Genomic DNA, 8,176 nt, shown 5'->3' with positions numbered 1-8,176 from the left:
TGCAAATTTTAATATTGAACTGAAAAAAATGACATTAGACACACACAATCATTGATAAATAATATGATAAGTAATAACCTACGGGCTACAACAGTCAACAGCCAATAACACATTGAACATTTGCGCTTCTAAACATAATTAGTAATAAATTATTAGGTATTGATTATAATTTATAATATTAAGATAGAGTGATACCATCGAGTATTGTACAGTATGGTAATATCAACGCCATATTAGTTTATCTTAGCTTTCAGTTTTCTGGTATCGGAATATCGTATTCATTCAGTTTTTACTATATACAATATACATTTAATATGATCTAAGGTTTTTACTAACATAGACCATTGTAAGTAGTAACATAATCTAAAACAACATTTTCGTCAGCACTCTAACTGATTATACAGCAATATTGTTGAATCAATGTTCTCTTATGTTATTTGGAAGCGAACTATTTCAGTGATTCGATTAAAGATTAACGATTGTTTATAAGCTTAAACGCAAGAATTCTAATGAGTTATATTTGATTTTACGTATTTTGTCAAACATACAATGTTTTTACAATATATACAATATTTCCATTTTTTCTCGCACATTTATGACAATTAATCTTTGGAATAATATCTTATAGAAACCATTTTTATGACGGATATGTTTCGTGGTTTAGTCTGTGTATGTAATAATGTATATAAATAATGTTAATAATGTACCTAATAAATAAAAATGTATAGTAGGTATAGGTACTTTATTTGAAATATAATTTTTATGAAGTATTTGATTTATTCAAATACATATTTGCCACACTATTTTTGATAAGTATTCATATATTTATTCTAAATACTTTCAAAAAGTATATTTTTCCAAGTTTGAGTCTTGTATTACAGTTACAATATTTTTTAGCGTAAAAACTGTTTTATCAACATTAATTGTTGAATAAAAACTAAAAAAGGTGGGTAAGTGGATGTCGCTCTGCTGTACAGTAAGTTACAAGTGGGTAACTGTGTAATAGATAGTATTAAATCTGAATTCAATGATATAATATCACTGTATAAGAAAAACGATTCTTAACGGAGACGGTATATCAGTGTAGGTATAAGGTATCTTATATATTTATCTATGGTATTAAAAAAAAAATTGACCAATAATAGGTATCTATAATAATTTCCAAATTAATCATATCACAATTATATCCATTAGGTACTTATACGCGTTATACATTAACAAAAAATCGAGGTACTATCATAGATATATAATAGTATACTTTAGAAGCTTCAAGTACCCACGAATAATATTATACAATCACAAGAAAATATTTAAAATAGTTATTCCAGGTTTTTTAATATGTGATTTCGTCCAAATTTGAGCTTAAAATGACAATAAAAAAAACTGTGCTTATGTATTTTTTAGATTTTTTTGGTAACAGAATTAACTACTCGCGTGGAATCTTGTTTTACATTTTTAATCATTAGATATAAAAATTGAACATTTTATAAATTTTTAACTACGAAATATTTATTAAATTTTAAATTTGATAAGTTTTGTCAAAATTCGATCTTTAAATGCTTATAAAAAAAAATTGTGCCTATGTATTTTTAATATTTTTCAACTTCTATTGTAACAATATATCAGGAGCCTTGTATTAAATGTTTACACTTTTTGGCTCAACAGATAAAATTTTTTTGATATTTATAGAAAAAAATACTAAAAAAATTGAAAACTGACAATGTCCGTAAACAGCTCAAAAAGAGTCAAATTATTTTCAAAATTTCATCGTATATAGAAAATACTAATATAAACATTCAGTGAAATTTTCAAGTATCTACAGTCATTCGTTTTTTAATTACAACAAAATAAGAAAATCGTCACGTGAGAAGTCGAGTGAATATCAAATGTTGTAAAAATATGAATTTCAAACGCTCATAAAAATTTAATTTGACTTCCTTGTAGACATTTTTTTTTTGAAAAAGGTAGACAAACTTATCAGGAATCTTGTATTACATTTTTAAATCTTAGATTTAAAAAGAAAAATTTTTCATGAATTTCTAACTAAAAATAATTTGCAAATATTCGTCATTTTTACGTATTTTGTCAATATTTGAACTTTAGATGCTTATAAAAAAAAATTGTTTTTAATTTTTTTCATCTGCCATTGAAACAATATACTAGAGCCTTCTATTATATTTTCAAGACATACAAATAACATTTTATTGATATTTATAGAAAAAAAAAACTAAAATAAATGGAAACCGAAAATGTACGTAAACAGCTCAAAATAAATCAAAATACTTGGAAAATATTATGGTACATAGAAAATGCTAATATAAACATTTAGTCAAAATTGTATGTACCTGTAGTCATTTGTTTTAGAGTTGTACCAAAAACCAAAATCGATTTTCTCGAAAACAGATTTTGCGTAAAAATTCCCGTTTTTCCTTAATTTTTCTTTGGTTTTTCACGGCGCTTTTGAAAACTACGGGGAAATGTTTACTTTTGACCCCCTAAAGTACCAACTAGATTCACTTTCCTATAAGAAAAGGTACTGTTGAAGAAAATCCAAGCACTTTTAGTGTCCTAAAAGGTGATGACAGACACAAAAAAAAAAAAAATATAAAATAAAAAAAAAACTCACATCATTGTAAAGTCAATCCACTCAGAATCTAAAAAAAACTTTAAAGTTTAAATTACGTATAAATAGTATAAAATAATTTAGTGTGGAATTTAAATTGTGTATAGAAAAAGATAGTACAACTATACAAGTATAATAATAATAATGGAATGTTTTAAGTTTTTAAGGATAATATTTTTTTATGAACATTAAATTAACTAAAATTGTTATTTATTTTACAATGTGTTTGTTTTTATTGTGTCTTAGAGACACCTCTTCTAGTAGCAAAAATGCTCTGATCAACAACTTCGTTGGTTGTTTGTTATTGAAAATTGGATCTAGTTGGTGTTCATTACTGGCGTAAATGCGTAATTCCATTAAATTGTTGCAAAACTTTCATAAGTCCAATAATCTTATACATAAATTAAGTCATATTTGAAGTCAATCGCTTTGCTCAGAGACTTTGATTATACATACGAGATACGAATATCAAAATTTGTATATTTAAACACTATAGGTAAATAGTGTATATTATACATATAAAAATAATCTGTGTCTAGAGATGCGGACGTTATTTTATTATTTATACAGTTCTGTCATATTTTATTATAAAATTCAATTTTCAGAATGTTCACTAATAAAATGTTTACGTTCACGTCCAAATTCAAATTTTTTTCATATGACCACATTCACATTCACGTTCTTTGAAATTATGAATGCGTTAATTTAATTTAATTTATTTTATTTTTATGTATCGTTTAAATACGAATACAAAATTATTTATTAAATAATAAATACATTTGAACGTCTAAAAAATAGTTCAAATTCATTATATATGTATAAACGTCGTTCACGTTCACGTTTTATTTGAAAAAAACGAGTAACGTCCACTTATCGTTCACTAAATATTATGAACGTGACGCGTGAACGATCTTCTTTCCAAATACTGAAAAAATTCAACAAGTTAATTAAATAGTAATATAGTATTGTATGTATTTTAATAGCATTACATTTTAATTTCAACAGGTGCAAACCCATATTTTGCACCTGCAACATAACACTAGAGGGTGCAAATGTACCTAATACTTTTGAGGGGTCAAAACTGAAATTCTCAGAACACTTAAATATTCAAGAAAAACTGAAAAAAATTCGAAAATTCGTTAAAATGTATTAAAATAATTGTTTGGTATTACCTATATTTTCATAATATTTGATTTAATAATTTTTAGGTATTTTTCATCAGTGCTAAATGTCTATCGTTATAAATTATAATTATATTATATGAAAGCTATGACATCGTTTTCTATATTCAATGATTAACGTATTTGATTGTGATACCTTACTTTACAGGGACACAAAAATATATACACAACTAATGCATGCATCGCGAACGTATTAAGTATTTGTTGACTTCCAGTATACGAGTAGGTACTTTTTATTTATTGTGAGTGCCTAAATTAAGTTTTTTTTTTGTATTATTGCTAGTTTAGCAATGTTAAAATTAAAAATGCCGAAAGTTAAAAGAAAGGGAAATGGTTGTGTAATTGCATGCCTATAAAAACACTGTCATTTTTTGATGGTTTTTACTTTTTAGGCAGTAGTGGCTCGTTATATTCACAAATGGTGTACAATATTGTACAAATAATTTAATACGATTCCCATGTAGGCGGGAAAAAAAGTCATGTGTGTGTGTGTCGTCGTGTGTGCATGGATGACAGAAACTTCAAAATACCATATTTTATTAACCGAAATGTAGATAAACGATGCACTTGGCTAAAATTATTTGTATCCGCCCTTAGCACAACGAATATGTGGTTCGTGAATAACACTTGTAAATACGAAAATCTGTAAAAACCTTTTCTTTTTTAATAAACAATTTTTATGTTGCAGGCTATGCGCTGAATAGTTAATAACTAATCGTAGTTAGTAGTTAACTATAGAAATATAATAATTTTCTTATGCAATTTTATTTTGGGTAGTTTACGTGCTCTGTGCAACCACTGTTTTTATGAAATTTAAATTCGGGATCAATATTAGTGGTTGTCAGATTGTCAGCACACTGTTTAGTTTTCTGTGTCCGACTCACGGGTGACATGGACAAAACGAATAAATACTAAGTAATTATTTTTGTTTTTGATTAATCTTAGAGTAAAATTATCCATTAAAAAAATTATAGATAATAATATTTTTGCGGGAATGAAGCATACAGTAATTTTATAGTTTATAAATAGGCCACAGTCCATAGATAAAAATGATACAAAAATAAGTACCTGATCGAAGTCTTTATCGCTGCCACTGCATCAATTGTGGTCGACAGTTTTATATAAAAAATTAATGTTCTCATTATTGTTTCTAATAAAACACATAGTGTTTTATTAAATTTCTTGTGTTTTCACTTTACTCAAAAATTATTGTGGTTCTCCTATTAGAATTTACAAGTGTCTCGCTTTGAGTAATTATGGTCACGTTAGGTATGCGTGTAGACACAACGATTTGTCTAAATATTGTCTTAAAATATTTTCAAACATTTTTATATTTTCAAGTCAAATAATAATGAAATGTAAAAACGATACGCGAACCCTCAAAACATAGTAATATAATATAGACTACAGTCTATAATTTTTGTAATCTGTGACTTGACTCTGGGACTGCCCAAAATGCATAAAAAAAAAAACGATTTTACGCGAGTTTCATGCATGTTGCGCGCGAGATTGAATAACATAAACATATTGTTATTATTATTATTATTAGCCGTGTTCGTCGGCGTAGTCGCCGTCGTATCCATCTCCCGGCGATCGCGCCCATACGTCGACGGTCCGTGTGTCGCCTTCGCGTCCGCTGCGCGCGCCGAGCGCCGCGTTCGCTCATCGTCCCTCTCCGCGAGTCGCGACCCGTAGTTGTCAAACAGACCACTCCACCCTGCGCTGCCATAATATCTTTACAGTGTATCTGGTTCTGGCTCTGCGTCGCGCCGCCGCACTCTTCAGTCGTTTTTGTGTCGCACGTTCCGACACACCTCGTCCGTGTCCGTTCCAGCTCCTGACCCGTCTTCACCGGCCAAGGTACGTTCGTTAGGTTTATATTACTTTCTTTGTCTGCTGCTGGGCAATACGAAATGTGGTTTTGCATTTCTTTACTTACTTTCACGTCGGCGGCGGTGACGCCGCTTATTCTTCTTTTGATTGTCTCTCTTCTGCGTGTCGCAAGGACAATATCGCCTGGGGGGGGGGGGGGGGTCCATGAAATAGTTCCGAATTATTATATTAATTATTTAATTCTAATAATACTTTGTCGAAGAAAATATCAATGGCTACTCGTGCCGTTTTTTTCAAATTTATTTATTTATTTTTTAATTATGACCAAGTTTATGAGTTCTTACGGGACATCAGTTGAGATCATCTATTAATATTTTTTTTTTTTTAGATTATCGAGGTAAATTTTTCAGTTATTTATTTTTTAATAATTAGTTCTGTTGAGACTTACTATTTTTTTTTTTAAGTGTCATAACTATTTGTTATTTTTTAAATTATAAGAAAATATTAGGGGTTTACTAGTAATTAATTTTAATTAAATTCAAGGAGTCACGCGTTCGATAGTATTTGTTTTAAGAATTTTACACGTAGAGTTCCCTAGCGCCACGTGGTTGTCCTAACTTACTTAAGTCTTAAATTTTTTTTAAAATACATTTTAAATTCACATCATCGTTCTTTGTGCCGAAAATATCTTCAAAACTAGATGGATATCTGTGTTTTTACGTTTAAATTAATGATTATTTGTAATTTTAATTGTTATTTTTTGAATAGATATTTATCAAGCGTTTAGCCAGAGCCCGCAAAAATTAATGTAATTGAAATATAATCCACGCGCGCATCATTAAAGTCAACATTGGTTTTTTTAAGCGAACATTACATTAATTTCCATGTTGCGTGTGGGTCAGAAATCCTGGTCAATAACATGCGTATTTTATATAATAATCTGATATTTTTAAGCCAAACCTTTAAAAAAATTATCCCAAAGATGCAGAGCTAATTTTTTTTTCTCTAGGAAGGGAACATTAAATTATTTCAAAACCATCGTTGAATATACTCTTCACCAATGAGCGGCTTTTTTCATTTTTTCACATTTACTTATTGCTAAAGTATAATATAAACTTATTGCAAATATTGAACACTACCTATAATATAAAAAAAAAAAGGTGGGTAAGTGGATGTCGCTCTGCTGTACAGTAGGTTAGAAGTGGGTCACTGTATAATGGATGGTATTAAATTTGAATTCAATGATATAATATCACTGTATAAGAAAAACGATTCTGAGCGGAGACGGTATATCAGTCTATGTATTAGACATATATATATACTTATCTATGGTATTAAAAAAAAATTGACCTATAATAGGTATCTATAATAAATTCCAAATTAATCATATCATAATATCTATTAGGTACTTATAACGCGTTATACATCAACAAAAAACCGTGGTACTATTTTAGATATATAATAGTATACTTTAGAAGTTTCAAGTACCCACGAATAATATTATACAATCACAACAAAATAACTAAAATAGTTATTCCAGGTTTTTAATATGTAATTTCGTCCAAATTTGTACTTAAAATGACTATAAAAATAAACTGTGTAAATGTATTTTTTAGATTTTTTGGTAACAGAATTAATTACTTACGTGGAATCTTGTTTTAAATTTTTAATTCTTAGATACAAAAATTGAACATTTTATACATTTTTAACTACAAAATAATTATTGAATCTTAAATTTGATAAAATTTTTCAAATTTCGATCTTGAAATGCTTATAAAAAAAAATTGTGCCTATGTATTTTTAATATTTTTCAACTAATATTGTAACAATATATCAGGAGCTTTGTATTAAATTTATACACTTTTTGGCCCAACAGATAAAACTTTATTGATATTTATAGAAAAATAAACTAAAAAAATTTAAAACTGAAAATGTCCGTAAACAGCTCAAAAAGAGTCGAAATATTTTCAAAATTGTATGGTGTATAGGAAATGCTTATATAAACATTCAATAAAAATTTCATGTATCTGCAGTTATTCGTTTTTGAATTAGAACAAAATAAGGAAATCGCTACATGAGAAATCGAGTGAATATCCAATGTTGTAAAAATTTGAATTTCAAACGATCATAAAAATTTAATTTGACTTTCTTATAGATATTTTTTGTTTGATAAAGGTAGATAATCTTATAAGGAATCTTGTATTACATTTTCATATCTTAGATTTAAAAAGAAAAATTTTTATGAATTTCTAACTAGAAATAATTTGCAAATTTTCGTGATTTTTCCATATTTTGTCATTTTTTGAAATTAAATGCTTATAAAAAAAAACTGTGACTAACGATTTTTAATATTTTTCATCTGCCTTTGAAACAATATACTAGAAGCCTTCTTTTTATATAGCCTTCTATTAAATTTTCAAGCTTTTTTATCCAACAAATAAAATTTTATTGATATTTTTAGAAAAAAAACTAAAAAAAATGGAAAATGAAAATGTCTGTAAAGAGCTCAAAATAAATCAAATATTTTCAAAATTTTACC

General features: G+C 27.5%; 1 protein-coding gene across 2 annotated transcripts in view; it reads left to right on the top strand.

The window, feature by feature from the left end:
- The first annotated feature begins 5,410 nt into the window (after positions 1–5,410).
- LOC100163667 (piwi-like protein Siwi) overlaps positions 5,411–8,176 on the top strand; it is an 8,674-nt gene continuing 5,908 nt past the window's right edge. The window contains exon 1 of one of the 2 annotated variants that reach the window (XM_001949462.3): positions 5,411–5,664. The gene's annotated coding sequence lies outside the window, so the exon portion shown is untranslated. The remainder of the gene's footprint in view (positions 5,665–8,176) is intronic. The other variant, XM_008184469.3, reaches the window with a different exon arrangement.

The sequence above is a fragment of the Acyrthosiphon pisum genome, chromosome X (genome assembly GCF_005508785.2).
Source record: "Acyrthosiphon pisum isolate AL4f chromosome X, pea_aphid_22Mar2018_4r6ur, whole genome shotgun sequence".
In the NCBI taxonomy this organism is placed as follows: Eukaryota; Metazoa; Arthropoda; class Insecta; order Hemiptera; family Aphididae; genus Acyrthosiphon; species Acyrthosiphon pisum.
Note: the sequence above shows the minus strand (reverse complement) of the source record. Positions and strands in the feature narration are given on the sequence as shown.